Raw genomic sequence first — 20341 nt, forward strand, 5'->3', positions numbered from 1 at the left:
CCTTCGGCTCTGATGGACAGATGCAGCCGCGGCTTCTCCCACCTCTTGGTCCCGGTGTCCCTGGGCTGGCTTGACGCTATGGATCCGCCATGTTCCTGATGACATAAGGGCATGCGAGCGCGCGCTCCAGACTTTGAACCAGCAAGGGCGCGAACCTCGGGGGCGTCCCCCCGTAGTGACGTCATCCATTTCCACTTTAAAAGGTCTTTGTTTGCTAACCTCTAACGAGTTAGCAAGGAACTCCATCAGGACTTGCTTCGGCAGTCCATGATACTTGCACCAACGATCTGAGTCAGCGAGGGGAATCCTTCCCCACTGCTCGGCCTTTTCAAACCTACCAGGAGTACCCGCTCCACGGGGGCTCCGCTCTCTCTTCTTGATTTCAGATTGCCAAGACGGGATCCGGTACTCGCTTCTCGAGGGCCTACATCCCTGAATACTCAGAAGACTCCTCATTGCCTGGAAGCGATCGCAGATGTGAACACAGTGGTTCTATTGTAGATAGGAACGGTACTCGCTCCACGAGGGCCTACATTCCTAAAGCTCTGAAGACTCCCTTCCGTCCAAGACGTTATCGCAGGTACAGAGATCAAGAGTTACATTGGCAAGATTGCAGATAGGAACCGGTACTCGCTCCACGAGGGCCCATGTTCCTAGAATCCTTTACAGACTCTCTTCTACTCTAGAAGTCATTCCATATACAGCTATTGTGAGTTCTTATTACAGACTGTTTATAGGAACCAGTGCTCGCCTACGGCTCCTGTTCCTGAATATACTGAAGACTCTCTGTGGCATAGAGACCATTGCAGACATCTACTATAATGAGTGTACCATCTTGTATCCAGTATACCCTGTCTACTCACTACTTCTAGTCTCTCTCTACAGCTCAGCGACCCAGAGATTATATTCCAGTATCAGAAAGACTTCAGCCTTGTCGGACACATCGACTCACTACTGCCACCACTGGTGGTCCAGCGTCCAGTTTCCAACCTAATAAAGAACTATTGTGTTTATCTCATATTCTAGCCTAGCCGGTGGTTCCTCTCAGGATCTCCTCCTGGGGGCGCTGTCATCTGCCATCGGCCCAGGGATTCACCATTTCCTCCAAGTGGTCATTCCTTACAATACTGTCACTCTGTGGGAGCCAACCACTACCGACCATTAACACCGCTTACGGAAGTATTATATAGATAGCTACCTTCTCTTTCTATGGGACTTGCCAGCAGCCTATATATAACAGATTGCGGAGACATGATAGATTTCTATCTCAGCAGCGAAGTACAATATACCTATTGTTAGCTCCTCTCCTCAGAAGAGTATCATTGAACAGATTGCCAACTCCTCTTCCCTGGGGAGTTGATCCATAACAGATTGCTACCTCCTTCCCTTACAGGAGCATCTAACAGCAGTTTGCTAACAGATTACTAACTCCGCCCTCCTGATGGAGTAAGCACTACAGATAGTTAACTCCTCCCCTCTGGAGGAGATCATGACAGATTGCTAATTCCTCCCCCTTTCAGGAGATTAGCAGAATAAATTGCTAACTCCGCCTTCCTGGCAGGGTGAGCGATAACAGATTGCTAACTCCTCCCCTCTGGAGGAGGAGAGCGTAACAGATTGTGTGTGTGGTGTGTATGAGAGAGCGAGAGAGAGGGAGCCTATGTGTAGGGGAGGAATTGAGGGAGAGAGGAAGCCAGTGTGCAGCAGTGTATGAGAGAGTGAAACATAGGTATAAGCCTTTGTGAGGGTGTATGCCTGAGAGAGAAAGGGAATCTGTGTGTTGTGTGTGCAAGAGCGAGAGGGGAAGTCTGTATGAGGGGGTGTGTATGTGCACCTGAGACAGGGAGACTGTGTGTGTCTGCAGGGCCGGCGGAACCACTAGGCGAGCTAGGCCTGTGCCTAGGGCGCCGAGACTTAGGGGGCGCCGCGGCAGGTGGCAGAATTTTGAAAGGTTCAGAGCCCAATCGTGAAAATGAAATACAGTGGATCCTCGAGTTACAACCGGCTTGACTTACAAACAACTTGGGTTACAACCAAAATTTTAGTTTTGAGTTTAAACCAAGGCTATGTGTATCCACTCGTGCGTGCGGTTGCTTCTAACTGGGCGTTTTTTCCTATCAATCGTGTTTTTTTGGGCTTGGTGGGTGGGACTTCTGCTCTGCTGTTGCAGTGATTGGTTGCTGCTGCTGCTGCTGCCGATGAGGCCTGTCCATCTCAGGCGCACCCAGAGCTGCAAATGTTCATAGGAGCACATAGGCAGACCCGGCACGGCACTGCAGCAAGCAACAGCATCACTGGTGACCAAGGAAGCTTCTGTGCAGCAGCAGAAAGGGCATGTAGCACTCAGCTGGCTACAGCAAGGTATCAGGAAGGAAAGAATGAATATGCTGGGAGGGGGAAATGAGTGTTTGGGGGCCAGAGATGTGATCTGAGAGGGTGGGGAGCGGGGAATCCTCCCCCTCCTCCTTTCCTGCAAGCCAAAGATGTATTATTATTTGTATGTGTTTTGGATGGATCCCTGGACCTGTGGCAGATGACCACGCCCACAGGAGGAAGTCCCATGAGGGGCCACAGGTCAGGCTCAGCGTAGGACACACACACAGACTTAGTTATTTTATTATACAGGATTGGTGAACTACCAGAGGTGGCAGTAGTGAGCTGGAGAGTAGCCCAGTTGGGCTTGTAGTCCCTCAGGCTCTGGAACAGCGATCCCGCAGTGGCTGTGCTGTAATGGAGAGAACTGATATTGTGAGTAGTAGCAGTATATGCAGAGTTCAGGAATAGAGCCTCATTGGTAATGTACTCATGCAGCGGTCTCTCAGTGTGGAGCACAGGAGCTGGAGTCAAGGCAGGCCCTCGAGGAGGTTCCAGGGAATAGCTCTGAGAGGTAGAGATAGTAACTCACAGATGTTATAGGCAGCAGTGTCTTCCAGGCAGAAGTGAAGTCCAAGTAGTGAGTCCACGAACATGGGCCCTCGAGGAGCGAGTACCGGTTCCAGACAGTGACCTGAAAGATAAGAAGGGGAGAGAGGCCCCCCAGGAGCGGGTACCCCAAATTGAGTAGGTCCAAAGGAGGCAGAGTTGCAAGGTACAGAGAGCGAATCTCATCCGTTAGAAAACCTTTGCTAACTCGATTAGCTAGCAATCACGTAGGCCTTTTGTATCCTGGATGCATGACATCATCACAGGGGGACGCCCGAGGTTCGCGCCACTGAAGGTACTTGAAACAGGGCAGCGCGGCGCGCGCACCCTAAGGCAGCTGAACAGCATGGCGGGAGGCAGCACCCAAGCCGTTCCGGGGACGCCGGAGAGGACGGTAGGCAGATGCTGCGGCAGCCAAATGTCAGTCAACCGCAGGAGGAGTCGCCAAAGAGGTAAGGAGGGCGGAGTGGAGAAGTTGGGCAGCGACAGTCATAACAGTACCCATCTTCAAATGGCGGTCTCCACTTCGGGTACCAATCTTCGGTTTAGAAGGATGCACAAGGTGAAATTTATGGAACATCTCTTTATCAAAGATGTTATCCTGAGGCTCCCAAGAGTTTTCTTTGGGGCCGAAACCTTCCCATGACAGAAGGTATTCAAGTGCTTTGCCTCATCTTCGGACATCAAGAATCTCTTCAACCTTGTATTCTAGGTCGTCTTCTGCGTTGATAACAAGTGGTTCCTGAGTCTTGGGAGTAAATTCGCTGAGGATGAGCGGTTTTAAGAATGAAACGTGGAAAGCATTATGGTTGTTGAGTCTAGGTGGTAGCTTCAGACTATAGGTGATGTTGCCAAGATGCCGGAGGATTGGAAATGGTCCAACGTAGCGAGGACTGAACCGAGTGGAGGGTAGCTTCAGTCTGAGGTGTTTGGTAGATAACCAGACTTTATCTCCAGGCTTGAAGACCGGCGCTTGAGAATGGTGAGCGTCATAGTATTTATTTATTTATTTATTAGTTAGTTAGTTAGTTAGTTAGTAACTTTTATATACCGGCATTAGAGAGGCACATCATGCCGGTTCACATAATAACAAAAGCGAAGAAAATACATTATAACAGGGGTATAAGAGGGGTCAAAGCAAATAAAGTAAAGGCAGGAAGCGGGTGGTTGTAAACTAGTTACATAAGTAAAAAAACAACTGATAAATAAGTACTAAAACAACCGATAAATACAAGCTCTAACAAAAGGCAACATCTTGATATCTTAATATACAAGGGGAAGGTGGGTAAGCTCTAACAAAAAAGACAACATCTTAGTATACATGGGGAAGGTACAGGTAAGAGAGGGGTCTATTACAAATGGTGGTGCAAGTTCGCAGGGGAGGTAGATTAGTCAGGGTAGGTTTGATGGAATAGCCAAGTCTTTAATTTGGATCTAAATTTAATTGGGCAGGATTCTAATCGGAGCATAATGGGCAAGGAGTTCCAATGTGTGGGGCCTGCAATAGAGAGGGCTCTTTCCTAGTGGAAGTGAGGCGAGCTGTTTTTAGAGAGGGCACTTGCAGAGTTCCTTTGTGAATTGATCTGGTAGGACGGGTCTGGGTGACAGGGATAAATGGTGTATCTAGCCAGAGGGAGTTGTGCGAGAAGATGGATTTGTGTATGGTGGTTAGTGTTTTATGGAGAATTCTGAAGGGGATAGGCAGCCAATGAAGGCCTTTCAGAATAGGGGTGATGTGGTCTGTTTTACGGGAGTTAGTGATGATTCTAGCTGTTGCATTTTGCAACATTTGGAGCGGTTTGATCGTAGTGTGTGGGAGACCTAAGAGTAAAGAATTACAGTAATCGAGTTTAGAAAGGAGGGAAGTTTGGATAACAGTGCGAAAGTCTTGAGAGTGTAGCAGTGGCTTAAGTTTTTTCAGGACATTTAGTTTGTGAAAACCACTTTTAAGGATGGAACTTACATATTTTTTCATGTTTAATTGTTCATCCAGGAGGACTCCGAGGTCTCTTACAGAGGGTTGGTTTATAGCGGGTTTACAAGTAAGATCATGAAGTGAATGGGGTTTAGAATGGGGGGAGATTAGTAGTAGTTCCGTTTTGTTGGTGTTCAGAGCGAGATGGAGGTTCGTTATAAGAGCATTAATGGGGACGAGACAAGTTTCCCAGTACTTCAAAGCATCAGATATTGAATTGTGGATGGGGATTATGATTTGGATATCATCAGCATATAGATAGAAATTGAGTTTGAGATCAGTTAAGAGGTAGCATAGGGGGGTAAGGTAAATGTTAAAGAGGGTGGACGAGAGGGAAGAGCCTTGTGGGACACCTTGTAGTAAGGGGAGGGAAGTAGAGATAGCATTGCCTATTTTGACAGAGAAGGTTCTGTTTGATAGGTAGGATTTGAGCCAGGCTAATGCCAAACCAGAGATATCAATACTTTCTAGACGGACAAGTAGGTGATTGTGGCATATAGTATCGAAGGCGGCAGATATGTCCAGGAGAGCAAGAAGGTAGCTAGTGCCCTTGTCCATTCCTATAAGGAGGTGGTCGGTAAGTGTAAGGAGGAGGGTTTCGGTGTTCAGGTGTTTACGGAAGCCGAATTGTGCGGCATGAAGGATATTGTGGTTTTCTAAATAGTCCATAAGCTGTGAGTTGACTACGCTTTCCATTATCTTGGCAATGAAAGGAAGGTTGGATATCGGACGGAAATTCGCAGGGTCTTTAGGGTCAAGAGAGGGCTTCTTGAGGAGGGGTTTGACCACTGCTTGTTTAAGAGTGTCTGGGACAGAGCCTGAGGATAGTGAGCAGTTGACAATGCCCGCTATTGCTCTAGAGATGGTATTAGGGATAGCAAGAAGCGATTTGGAGGGAATAGTATCACTCGGGTGTGAAGCGGGTTTGAGTTTTTTGAGAATAGATTCTATTTCTTTGGAGGAGGTGAGGTCAAAAACTGATAGGACAGAGGTGGAGGGAGCAGGACTCGGGAAAGGACAGTTAGTAGAGTCAGTGAATCTGGAGAGGAGTTTCAAGATTTTATTATGAAAGAAGTGTGCAAGTTCATTACTTTTGGCTTCAGCTTCGGAGTCTGGGATACAGGGAGTAGTGGGCTTAATGAGATTTGACACATAGGCGAAAAGAGCTTTGGGATTATAGCAGTAATCATGGATCTTAGCGGCATAGAAATCTCGTTTATGCTTCAAAGTGGAAAGCCTGTAGTGGTGCAGGGCAGTCTTAAAGCTATCTGCGTGTTGGGGGGAAGGGTCCTTGCGCCAAGTTCTCTCTTTGTGTCTCAATTTATTTTTTAATGTTTTTAATTCGATGGTGTACCATGGATTGGAGGGTTTTGAGGTTGTATTTATATCACGCTTGGAGAAGGGGCAAAGTTTATTCGCTACCTCTTCAGTAAGGCTGTACCAAGAAGTTAGAGCAGCGCTCGGTTCGGAGCAGTCTAGATTGGGCAGGGCGGTAGTGAGAGCAGATGCAAGGTCCTCAATGGGGCAGGTTTTTCTGGCTATTATGGTAGTGTGACGAGGATTCTTCCTCGTAGGGGCTGTGTTGGTGAAATGGCTTTCAATAAGATAATGATCCGACCAGGGGACTGGAGTACAAGTAGGGGAGAGGGAGGACTGGATACAAGAATTGATGAATATCAAATCCAGAGAATGGCCAGCTTTGTGTGTAGGGGAGGTGATAATTTGCTGGAAACCAATAGCTTGGAGGGCATGAAGGAAGGTGTCGCATGAAGGTGATAGAACAGAAGAGTCTACATGGAGATTGAAGTCTCCAAGGATGATGGCTGGGGTGTCAATGTTGATACAGTCAGCAATGAATTCAATAATGGGTGAGGGATTGGATTCATTGGATAGTACTTCTTAGCACGGTCACTCGCTTTATTCAGCATGGCTTTTGTCTGAACCCACAAGTTATGAATTTCATCAGCAGTAGCTTGAGCTGCTGGGGACATCACTGAGAGCTTCAGTGGAAGTGGCGGTGTTGGAGAGCGTCCATATACCACTTCAAAAGGTGTTGATCTAGTTGATGTTGCTGGATGAGAGCTGATGGCGAATTCAGCCCATGGTAGCAGTTTGGCCCAGTTCTTCTGACGGGAACTGACATAAGCACGAATGAACTGCTTCAAAGTTCTATTCATCCGTTCTGTTTGGCCATTTGATTGCGGATGGTAGGCTGAAGTGTAATCTAGAGAGATGTCAAATAACTTGCACAAGGCCCTCCAGAATCATGCCGTGAATTGTGATCCGCGGTCAGAGACAATGTGACTAGGTAGGCTGTGAAGGCGAAATATGTGCGATATGAAGAGCTTCGCAAGCTCCAAGGCTGAGGGTGAGCCAGGAAGCGCTACAAAGTGGGCCATCTTGCTGAAGCGATCAACTGTTACCCAGATGGTATTCATTCCTCCAGAAGGGGGTAAATCGACTACAAAATTAGTAGCGATGTGTGACCAGAGCTGTTCCAGAACTGGCAGAGGTTGCAGCAGACCCCACGGTTGATCAGAAGCAGGTTTGTTCTTGGCACAATTAGTACAAGATGCCACATAGGAATAGGTATCCTTCTTGATCGTAGGCTACCAATACAACTTCTGTATTTTGAGCAGGGTAGGTGTTGACCAGGATGGCCAGCCAGCTTGGAATCGTGCGCCCAAAAGAGCACCTTCTTCCCGAGGTGTTTTGGTACGATGGTCTTACCAGCGGGCACAGAATGGGTAGTTGCCAAGATGACTTTCTTCGGACCAATTATGTGCTGAGGTTCTTCGGGCACATCCTCTGAGAGAAAGGAGCGTGACAAGGCGTCTGCTCTGGTATTTCTGTCTCCGGGGCGATACTTAAGCACAAAGTCGAAACGATTAAAAAATAAAGACCATCTGGCTTGTCTGTGGTTAAGACATTGTGTGCGTGGCGGAGATACTCTAGATTTTTGTGGTCCGTGAATACGGTTATTTGATGTTGAGCACCTTCGAGCCAAGACCACCATTCCTCGAATGCAAGTTTTATTGCCAAGAGCTCTTTATCGCCGATCCCATAGTTCTTCTCGGCCGGGGAGAATAGTCATGAGAAGAAGGAACAGGGACGTAAGGCTTTCGAGTCTCCTGTCTGGCTCAATACGGCCCCCATGCTGACATCTGAAGCATCAACTTCAATGATAAAGGGCTTGTTGGGGTCAGGATGCCACAAGCATGGTTCCATGGAAAAGGCAGTCTTCAGATTCTCAAACGCGGAAATGGCCTCCGCAGACCATTTTGAAGCGTTGGCACCCTTTCAGGTCATTGCAGTCAAGTGTATTGTTAAAGAAGAGTAGTTCTTTATGAAGCTTCTATAATAGTTGGTGAACCCCAGAAATCTTCTCAGGGCCTTCAGGCTGATAGGTTGGGACCAATTTTTGATACTCTCAAGTTTGTGAGGATCCATCTGGAAGCCTTCTTTAGACACAATATAGCCAAGGAAAGGCACTGAGTCTTTGTGGAATTCGCACTTAAAAGGTTTGGTGTAGAGCCGGTGTTCATGGAGTCAGTGGAGTACTTGTTTGACATCTTCAATGTGAGTGGGCATGTCCTGGGAGAAGATCAGGATATCATCCAGGTAAGCCAAAACACTCTTATACAGGAGATCCCGCAAGATGTTGTTCATCATGTTCTGAAATATGGCGTCGCCACTACGAATGCGAACTCAGTTGTAGGCCCCCTTCAGGTCGAGTTTTGAAAATATTTTGGCCCCTTGAAGCCGGTCAAACAGCTCCCAGATTAAAGGCAAGGGGTAGTGGTCTTTAATCGTGATCTCGTTCAGACCTCGGTAATCGACACATGGACGTAGGGTACCGTCCTTCTTCCCCACAAAGAAAAAGCCTGCGCCGGCTGGAGACTTCGATGGTCTGATAAACCCCTTCTGAAGGTTCTCTTCAATATATTCGGACATTGCCTTGTTCTCAATTGCTGAGAGAGGATAGACACGTCCTTTAGGTGGTTCAGTATTGGGTTTCAGTCTTATGGCACAGTCATAGGACCTATGCGGAGGAAGGATGTCAGCAGCTTCTTTGGAGAACACATCCCCATAGGATGCGTATTGGGGCGGCAGTCCTGGCATCGCTGGAGTCGTAGGCTTGCAGATGACAGGAGCAATCTCCTTAAGGCACCTCCCATGACACTCTGGGTCCCAGCGGGAGAGTTACAAGGATGCCCAGTCAAATTGGGGTTGGTGCACTTGCAAACAGGGTAACCCCAGGACGATAAGGTGCATGGCCTTTTCCAACACAAAGAAGGAAAGCGACTCCGTATGGAGGGCTCCGGTGCGGAGAGTCACTGGTATGGTTTGGCAAGTCACGTCGCCCGGTAAGGGCTCTCCATGGATGGAGAATAGAAGTAGCGGAACTCTCAAACTGATGAGGGAATCATAAGAACATAAGAAATTGCCATGCTGGGTCAGACCAAGGGTCCATCAAGCCCAGCATCCTGTTTCCAACAGAGGCCAAAACCAGGCCACAAGAACCTGGCAATTACCCAAACACTAAGAATCCTCAAGCGTTCCATTAAACGGAGAATAAAGTTGCCTCCTGCCCCTGAATCCACCAGGGCAAGAGTTTGAACCGTAGACCGTCCGCACATCAAGGAGACTGGGAGAGTGGAGGAGAGGGCGTAGTGAGGCCTAAGAACAGTCCTCCTGCAGGACTTAGGCCCTGTTATGAATCGGCTACTGTGGAGGGAGGAGTTAGCGATCTGTTATGAATATGCTCCTCAAGAAGGGAGGAGTTAGCAATCTGTTATGGAACAGCTCCTGTGGAAGAAGGAGTTAGTAATCTGATATGTTCAGCTCCTGTAGAGGGAGTAGTTAACAAGCCGTTAAGGTATAGACAGCGGAGTTGCAATCTGTAATGAATCTGTTGCTGAAGGAGTAGCAATCTGTTACCAGCGGAGTGCTTGGAGAGGGCACTCAGCTGTAGAGGAATGTAGATAGGTGGAACCTTGGGCCGATGGCAGATGACAGCGCCCCCAGGAGGATATCCTGAGAGGGACCACAGGCTAGGCTTGGGTATGGAGACAGACACAGATAATTCTTTTATTAGACAGGTTAGTAGAACCACCAGAGGTGGCAGTAGTGAGGTGATATGCCCAGCAGGGCTGAAGTTCCTCGGGTACTGGAACAACGATCCCAGGATTGCTGAGCTGTAGAGAAACTATAGATAGTGAGTAGACAGGGTATGCTGTGTTCATAGCCAGAACTGATGACAAAACTCACATAAGGTCTTAAGGAAGCTCAGTAGCTGGAAAGGATTAGGCCCTCGAGGAGCGAGTACCTGGTTCCAGGGAAAGCTCTGAGAGAGCAATGGTAACTCACAAATGTCTGTATCTGCGATAGCTTCCAGGCAGTAGAGAATCTTCAGAGTGTTCAGGAACATGGGCCCTCGAGGAGCGAGTACCGGTTCCTATCTGCAATCTGAAATAAAGAAAAGAGAGTGAGGCCCCCAAGGAGCGGGTACCCCTGGTAAGTCCGAGGAAGCAGAGTAGCTTCGACGAATCCTTGCTAACTCAATTCATTAGCGAATACTGAGACCTTTTATATTGGAAGCGGATGATGTCATCCCAGGGGAATGTCCCAGAGGTTCGCGCCCTTGCTGGTACATCAATCGGAGCGCGCACCCTACGTCATCGGGCAACATGGCAGATCCGCAGCGTTATGCTGGTCCGGGGACGCCGGAGGGAGACGGCAAGAAGACGCCGCAGCAGCCAACCGTCCATCAGACGGGAGTCGCCACAGAGGTAAGGAGGGCAGAGAGAGGGCGTCGAGCAGCGACGGACGCAACAGGCCCATCCGTTTCCCGGACTAACAGGGCATGTAGGGACATCATGGCCGGACTGACCACAGTACATGCAAAGACCACGCCTCTTCCGAAGTCTTCTCTCTTAGGAAGTCAAATGTCCGCGACCGAGTTGCATCGCTTCATCTTCACTGGCAGCAGTTTGTCCAGCAAGTCAGGTGTTTCGCGAGTGGCCAGCTCGTCTTTTAAACGGGTATCCAGGCCTCTGAAGAAAAGGGTCTTCAGGCATTTAGTGTCCCAGCAGAGTTCTGTAGCAAGAGTTTTAAACTCTATCGCAAAATCAGCCACTGGTCTGTTGCCTTGCTTCAGGTCCACCAAAGCAGAGCCAGCAACGGTAACTCGAGCAGGATCATCGAAAACGGATTTAAATAAGTCCAGAAATCCATCTATGTCCTGCAATATAGGATCCTTGCGTTCCCACAGTGTAGACGCCCAAGACAAGGCCCTTCCACCCAGATAAGAAAGGATGTAAGTAGTCTTGGAAAAAGCTGTAGGGAACTGAGAAGGCTGTAGAGCAAAATGCATGCAGCACTGGTTTAAAAAGTCCTGGTCTTCTGAATCTCTCCTGAGAAACAAACTGGAGCCGCCAGCGGTACAGCAGTCTTTAAAGTAACCTCCTGTAACTGACCTTCATTGCTGGAAGCAGCGCCTTGGGTCTTCTGTGTGTGCAGCTGATGAAACACTGAAGTGAGTTTCTCCAATGCATCTTGCTGCTCCGAAATGCGCAGGGCCAGGCCCGGTATGGCCTGCAGGGCATTAAGCTATGCCGGATCCATGGAGTTAGCAATCTGTTATTATTTGTAAGGGTTTTGGGTGGATCCCTGGACCTGTGGCAGATGACCACTCCCACAGGGGGAAGTCCCGTGAGGGACCACAGATCAGGCTCAGTGTAGGACACACACAGACTTATGGGCCGATATGCGCGTCCAATGGGCTCTTAACCCGCCATTGGACGCGCGTTTTCCCTTACCCCTTATTCAGTAAGGGGCAGAAAACGCGTGTCCAACCTGCCGAACCTAATAGCGCCCTCAACATGCAAATGCATGTTGAGGGCCCTATTAGATATTCTCGCACGATTCAGAAAACAAAATGTGCAGCCAAGCCGCACATTTTGCTTTCAGAAATTAGCGCCTACCCAAAGGTAGGCGCTAATTTCTTCGGGCACCGGGAAAGTGCACAGGAAAGCAGTAAAAACTGCTTTTCTGTGCATCCTCCGACTTAATATCATGGCGATATTAAGTCAGAGGTCCTGAAGGGTAAAAAAAGTGAAAAAAAAATTTAAAAAAAATTTGAAATCAGCCCGCAGCTGTCGGATCGAAAACCGGATGCTCAATTTTGCCGGCGTCCGGTTTCCAAGTCCGTGGCTGTCAGTGGGCTCGAGAACCGATGCCGGCAAAATTAAGCGTCGGCTGTCAAACCCGCTGACAGCCACCACTCCGGGCCAAAAGGAGGCACTAGGGACGCGCTAGGGTCCCTAGCGCCTCCTTTTGCCTGTTTCTACCGCCGGGCCTCATTTAAATACAGAATCATTCGCCCGCTCTCCCATGGAATTTACTGAATCAGCCCGTTAGTTCTTTTATTATACAGGGTTGGTGAACCACCAGAGGTGGCAGTAATGAGCTGGAAAGTAGCCCGGTTGGGCTTGTAGTCCCTCAGGCTCTGGAACAGCGATCCCGCAGTGGCTGTGCTGTAATGGAGAGAACTGATATTGTGAGTAGTAGCAGTATATGCAGAGTTCAGGAACAGAGCCTCGTTGGTAATGTACTCACGCAGCGGTCTCTCAGAGTGGAGCACAGGAGCTGGAGTCAAGGCAGGCCCTCGAGAAGCGAGTACCTGGTTCCAGGGAATAACTCTGAGAGATAGAGATGGTAACTCACAGATGTTATAGGCAGCGGTGTCTTCCAGGAGGAAGTGAGGATCAAGTAGCGAGTCCAGGAACAAGGGCCCTTGAACGGGTTCCAGACAGCGACCTGAAAGATAAGAAGGGGAGAGAGGCCCCCCAGGAGCGGGTACCCCAAATAGAGTAGGTCCAAAGGAGGCAGAGTTGCAAGGTACAGAGAGCGAATCCCATCCGTTAGGAAACCTTTGCTAACACGATTAGCTAGCAATCACGTAGGCCTTTTGTATCCTGGATGCCGGACGTCATCACAGGGGGACGCCCCTGAGGTTCGCGCCACTGAAGGTACTTGAAGCAGGGCCGCGCAGCTCGCGCACCCTAAGGCAGCTGAACAGCATGGCGGGAGGCAGCGCCCAAGCCAGTCCGGGGACACCGGAGAGGACGGCAGGCAGACGCCACAGCAGCCAAACGTCCGTCAACCACAGGAGTCGCCGCCAAAGAAGTAAGGAGGGCGGAGTGGAGATGTCTGACAGTGACAATCGTAACAAGATGTCAACTTGATTGGTGAGTACAGTATGAAATTGTTGTTCTGGTAGGCTAGGCACATTTTATAACTTTTTGTTGAGTACACTAGGAAAATTATAGGTGTTTCTGGTAATTATGCACATTATACAACCCTTTTTTATTCTGAAAATGTTAGGCTAAGGTGTGCTTTGGGAGGTTCGGAACGCATTATGGGTATTTTCATTATTTCTTATGGAAAAATAGTCTTGACTTACAACCAACTTGAGTTACAACCAGCCCTCTGGAACAAATTGAGTTTCTAAGTCAAGAGTCCACTGTATCCTACTTACTCTGTCAGCTTTTGTGTTTACAATGCCTGGGAGATAGATCACCTGGAGGGAGATGGATCGCGCCTCTGCCCATTCCATGATCTGAACCACCTCCCTGCATAAAATCCAGGAACCTGACCCGCCTTCTTTGTTTATGTAGAACACGGCCACCTGGTTGTCTGTGTGGACCATGATGTTCCTTCCCTGAAGGAGGTCGCAAAATGTGTGAAGGGCATTCTTTATCGCTCTTAATTCTAGCAGGTTTAAGTCCTTTTTGATGGTGACCATAACCCCTGTGTTTTCACGTGTTCCAAATGGGTCCCTCAACCCCTGGTTGATGCATCTGTAGTCAGATCCAGCTGATGTGCCAGGCTGCGGAACGAGGCTCCTATGGTAATTGCTGATGTGTTGCATGGCCCTAGTCAAGTTCAGCTTCTTGGACAACGGTTGCATGAATTGGGTCCATTGTGCTTTCAGGCCCCACTGTAGGTGGCGCATTTGTAGCCAGGTGTGCGGGACCACATATCTCGCTGTTGCATGTGACCAAGGAGAGTTGGGATCTGGTGTGCAGAGGGGTGCACACAACCCCTAGAGTGCGAAGAGTTTGGGCCCTGTCATCCAGCAAGTACGCTTTCCCCATGAATTGACAAGTTTGCATCAGTTGAAGGCTGGAATTTTCGTAGTTTATGAGGAATCCAAGCCCCTCTAAGCAACTTATTGTGTCTCCTAAATGCGCTTGGAGAGTAACTGGCTTTGCTGCAACAAGGAGCCAATCGTCCAGGTAAGGGAATAATTGAATTCCCTTCTGTCTCAAGTGGGCCACTGCTACCACTAAACACTTTGTGAAGATCCTCAGTGAACACGACAGCCCATAGGGCAGCACCCTGTATTGGTAATGTCACGCATTGACTTGGAAACATAGCATCATGAAGAACGGTGCATTGGGATGTGAGAGTAAGCATCTTTGAGATCCAGTGAGCACATCCAATCATTGGGCTGTAAGAAATGTAGGATCAAGTTGAGGGATGTCATCTTGAACTTTTCTTTCCAAATACATTTGTTAAGAGCACGCAGGTCTAAGATCGGGTGGAGACCCCCCGATTTCTTCGGAATGAGTAGAACCCTTTGTTTTGTCGGTGTGGAGGCATCCGTTGAACTGCCCATTGTCGAAGAAGGGCGTTTACTTTCCCCTGAGTAGAAACATGTGCATGTGGACCTGAGAGGGAGGGACGAGGTGGGGAAGTGTCGGGTTGTTCCTGAAGTTTAGCTTGTATCCATCGTGGACAATACTTAACATCCAACGATCTGATATTATCGCTTCCCAAGAGTTCTAGAACTGTGATATTCTGCCTCCCACTAATAGTGGTAGATGTGACCTGGTTACCCTCAAAAACCCTATTGTGGCTTGGGGTTATTGTTCTGTGGCTGCCTCTGTTGACATTAGCCCCTTGATCTGTTTCTGAGCTGCGACTATTACAGGTACTGCCTGCTCTGTTGGCAGGTCGGTGGACGGTAGAGCGGATATGGCCTGAAGGGGCGTCCTTGGTACTAACCCTTCATGTAGCTCTAGTAATACTTTCCTAGCAGATGGTTGTTGCTCTGTTGGGGACACCAGGGATAACACTGCCACATTCTGCTCCTTCCAACTGGGAGACTGTCTCTTGCAGCTTGTCCTCGAATAGGATGTCGCCGTACACAGGAGGTCTACCAATTTCTCGTGTACATCGTCCCATAAGGCACTGGCTCTTAGCCAGGCTATTCTCTACCCACTATTGCTGCTGCTGACATACAGGCAGATGTCTCAAAAGCTGCATATACCATATGAAGTAGATGACATACATCTTCTTCTAAATTGATGAAAGGCTGAGGTAGTGCAGCATCAGTTGAGTTGGCCATGAAGTGCAGTTTGAGGGACTGTAAGCGCTCATAGAGGTATTGGATTATGTAAAATTGATGCCGTTGAATTTTGCATTCAACATGCTTGCTTGGAAGGTCTTCTTCCCAAAGTCATCCAAATACCTGCTGTCCCTCCCAAGTGGAGCGTTGGAGCATAGGCGAGACTTCTTAGACTTTTTCATGTCCGACTCTTCTGAGGATGGGGGCTCACCGGTACCTTCAGTGGACTATGCTTCTTCTGAGGTGGAGACAGTGATTCCCCTACAGGGGAAAGTTCCTTTATGAAAGGGCTTGATGGATGACCCTGTTTGCCACTCTCTGTTGCGCAGGAGGTGGACCCTTGGGCCGATGTGAGGTTGACGCTACCTGCAGGGCAAGCCCTACGGGTCCCCACCATCGGCAGGAAGAGCTGGCTGATTGACAGAAGCTGGTTGGAGCTTTGCCAATACTAGCCCTCGTTCCCCACAGGTTGAGCCTTTGGGTACTGGGGCCGGCGGGTCTTAGGTGGACCTCCATCCAAGGTCTTCCCAGAAGCAATATGAGAATCAACCAGGGGCCAGCAGCGGTGACTGAGATCGGAGAACAAGTCCAGATGAGGCAGAGTCCTGGAGATCTGGGTGCCAAGGAGAAATGGGAGCAAGACAGGGGGCACCCGAGTAAGAACAGGCCAAAGCCTGAGAGGCCAAGTCCAGAGTAGATTCAGCAGAGGCGTGGTTGAGCAGGCTGAAATCAGGGCAGGCAAGGAGAAGTGGCAAAACGGACCTGGGTCAAACCAGGAGTCAATCAGAGGATGGTCAGGCAAGGCAAAAGGTCAAACCAGGAGTCAAGCAGGAACATAGTCAGATGAAGCGGAGGTCAAGCCGGGTATCAATCAGTAGCATAGTCAGACGAAGCAGAGATCAAGCTAGGTATCAGTCAGTAGCGAGACAAGCAGGGTAGACACGGAACTCAGGAACAGGAACAGATACCAGGAGCAAGGCAGGATTAGGAATCGGGAACAAACCGAGAAACAGGAACCCAGAGGAAACGCAGGAACGAGCAACTAAGCACACGACAAGTATGGAGACCTGTTGCCAAGGCAAGGAAGCACTGGCTGGGCCTGGCCTTATATACCAGGACCCAGTGACATCATCATCCGGGGCTGCGGGGTGGTTTCCCGCCGTGGCCCCTTTAAAGGTAGACCAGTTCTGCACGCACGCACCTAGGGAGAAGCGTGGCGCCAGACGGCGGCGTCTCCCCGCGGACCACACAGGGAGGCCACCGTGGAGCTGGGACATCCGCGGAGGAGCTGGGAGCAACGGAGGCAGCCTAAACATGGAGGTAGCTGCCCATGGCCACAAGAGGTGGAACAAGGTGCTGGAGCAGGCAAACGGGGGTAAGTGGGCCTGACCGCGAGCCTACCGCGGCCCGCACACGCAACACTCTCCAGGGAAGTGAAAAACTTGGTATCTCCGATATCTGGGACATAGCCTTCGAGCCCACCTCATCGCTAGAAATCGAAAACGTGCTAAAGAAGATCAAACCGGCATCTCACCCAATGGACGCGATCCCTACCAACCTTCTCATAACCATCCCAGAAGCCATCGGCAAACCTATTGCAGAGATCATCAATTGCTCGCTATCTCAAGGTGTAGTCCCTGACCAGTTCAAACTTGCCATCCTCAAACCCCTACTGAACAAACCAAATCTATCTCCAGACGACCCGGCCAATTTCCGCCCTATTGCAAATCTACCATTCATTTCCAAAATTCTGGAAAAAATAGTAAACAGGCAACTCTCGGAATTCCTGGACAACAACAAATTGCTCTCTCCATCGCAATTCGGCTTCCATAAAGCCCGAAATACTGAATCACTATTGATCTCATTGACAGACTCCATCCTCCTGACTCTCGACAAAAAACAACCATGCCTGCTCATTCTCCTGGACCTATCGGCGGCATTTGATACGGTGAACCACGCCATTCTCATAGACCAACTATCGGACATCGGTATCAAAGGCACCGCTCTCAACTGGTTTAAGTCCTTCCTTCAAAATAGATATTACAAGGTCAAAATCAACAACAGTGAGTCAAACCCCATTAGTGCCACCCTGGGAGTCCCACAAGGTTCTTCGCTATCCCCAACACTATTCAACATCTACCTGCTACTGCTTTGCCAACTCCTCACCAAACTAAACCTATCTCATTACATATACGCAGATGATGTTCAGATTTTATTACCGATCACTGAATCCCTCTTGAAAACCTTGGAATACTGGAACACCTGTCTTCAATCCATAAACAATCTTCTAAAAGCCCTTCACCTGATCCTAAATACCAAGAAGACGGAAATCCTCCTCATTACCCAAGAAGGAAATTACCCATTGACCAACACACACCCTGCTAACCAACCAGGCTTCTCCCCCCAAGTCAGAAACCTAGGAGTCATCATGGACAGCCAACTAAACTGCAAAAGTTTCATCAACACCACCACCAAGGACTGCTTTTTTAAACTTCAAGTTTTAAAACGCATGAGACCGCTCCTCCATTTCCAGGACTTTCGAACAGTTCTCCAAGCCATCATATTCTCAAAGCTATATTGCAACTCTCTTCTCTTCGGCCTCCCAGCTAATACCATCAAACCCTTACAGATGCTTCAAAACTCTTCAGCAAGAATTCTGACCAAGACCAATAAAAGAGACCAGATAACACCCATCCTGCGGAACCTACACTGGCTCCCAATCAAATTCAGAATCTCATACAAAGTTCTAACGATCATCCATAAAGCCATCCACAATATCACCCCCTTGGATCTTAAGTTCCCACTTCAACCTCACATGCCCTCCAGACCGGTGAGGTCAGCGTACAGAGACACCCTGCTGGCCCACCCCATTAAATCTACATTAAGGAAGAGAGCCCTGTCCACGTCGGGACCTATGCAATGGAACTCTCTCCCTCCGGAGCTTCGACTAGAAAAATGCCCTAACACCTTTAAGAAAAGATTAAAGACATGGTTGTTTAGCGAAGCCTATGTACAACTCGGATGACCTTTTGGAACATTTCAGGCAGCGTTGCTAGCTGAACCCCTTCACTAGCAAACCGCCCTGAGGACAGTCAAGCCATCAAATTGTTGTTCCTGCAATACTCTAGCCCAGTTATCTCCTTTTTATCCCCATTTCGTTGGATCCTAGTTTTGCTCTCCCTGTTCAATGTAATGCATCCTTTTGCAACGGTTATTGTTAGAATGTAAACCGAGGTGATTTGTAACTTGTTACATGAATATCGGTATATAAAAGTGCCAAATAAATAAATAAATAAATAGCCTGGGAAGCTAACCCTCCTTCCCTAGGAATGTGCTGCTCCCTTATGATTCCTTCATGCCTCCTATCCAGAGAAGGCTTACGTCTGTTGTTTGGTGGAGGGACTGCGGCGAGAAGGATGTTAGAATCCAGTCCCCTAGGCTGGTGAGTGGGAATTTCGACCCTGTGAGACATCTTGTGCCTTTTCCCCAGAGGCTCTTGTAATTGAGGAGAATATCTCTTCTTTTTTGATACAGAAGATATATCTGAATACACCCTTGCGGAGGAGCCCGAGGATCTCACTGAGAGATGGTCCTCCGAGAGCAGTTCCAAGTTCGAGAAACCCACCTCCAGAAGCTCTTCCGGTGAAAACACAACCTGAGGATCTACGTCTCGCTTTGTCTTGTGGGAGGCTTTCTGGGGAAACTTGCTTACTAGCATTCCCTTCTGTGACGGGCATGACTCACAGTTTGTCTGCATCATGTGCATCGAAGACGCATGCTCCGGCACTTGTTTCTGCATCGTAGCAAGTTTGGCGTGCGTCGAGTGATGCATGGGGGCCACTCTTCGGTGCATCGAGGTTCTTTGGCGTGCTCTTGTGTCGTGTCATGTTTTTTCGCCTTTGACGCATGCTCTGAGTCAGTCTTAGGCTGAGTGTTGGCGTCAAGTCGCTTCGGCACTTGCGTCGGTGCATGAACCCAGACGCTGGTACCTGTCGACGCTGTTTTGAGTGGAGTTGCCGTCAGCACATCCCCCCAACACCTGCTGCTTCGTTGGGGCATGAGGGTGCTGGATAGCTTTGGTAGGGTGACTCATCTGGCTCTTTCCTTTCTTGGCACTGCGTGGACCAAGGAATGAAGCCCTCCTTGACTTCTCCAGGCGATCTGAGTTGGTCCCCGTAGAAAGTGGGCCAAGTGGCACTCCGATGTTGGGGCATAGGAGCTTGTGCCCTCCCTCCCTTAATCGGGGCCCAGGGAGACATCCGACTGCAGTCCTTGCAAGAGGACTGGTCGTGGTCCAGGCCCAGGCAGATGTAACAATAATTGTGTCCATCAGTGATGGACATACTGTCAATGCAGGAAAATTATGTGAAGCCCAGCGGCTTCGGTGCCATGATAGCACTGAAAAGTGCTGTTTGTTGGAAATCTTGTGAAGAGAATTAGGAGGAAGATGAGAGGGTGTGAGCGCCGCATGTAGCATGTAAGAAAAAAAGACTGAAGGAAGATGGCGACTGTGCGGGAAGGGACGAGCAGTCGCACAGAGTCAAAGCTCCACCCCAGGGCCGCCAGAGGAAGTCACAGATAACATGGCTAATTCAGCCTGCTTATTGACAGGGAAAACCAACAGAAGGGGGAGGGACTGAATTAGGGAGCAGTAGCTTTTCACCTCAACCCCCCTCCCCTTTCTGTTCCCTGCAGGAGAGGGTAGGCTTTTCCAGCCTCAGCTTCATCCATATCCTCTCCCCTGTGTGACCTGCATCCCACTTGGGAGGGGAATGATTAGTGCAGAGAACAGAGGGTTGCTCTGCTAAGTGAGATTTTGGGGAATAGAATCCAGTATGAACCCTTTCTGCTTATGCCTAGTGCCGGAAGAAGTGAAGGGGGGAAAGTATTAGGGATTGGGGAAAGTGTTAGGATTAGGAGGGGGTGGGAAGAGGGACAATGCTGAGATCAGGGAACGGGGCGAGTAGTGGGGGGGGGGGGGGGGAGTGGGAGGTGGAGGGTGTCATCCGGGTTGTGGAGACAAGAGA

This window comes from Rhinatrema bivittatum, chromosome 8, assembly GCF_901001135.1.
Source record: "Rhinatrema bivittatum chromosome 8, aRhiBiv1.1, whole genome shotgun sequence".
NCBI classification, from domain to species: Eukaryota; Metazoa; Chordata; class Amphibia; order Gymnophiona; family Rhinatrematidae; genus Rhinatrema; species Rhinatrema bivittatum.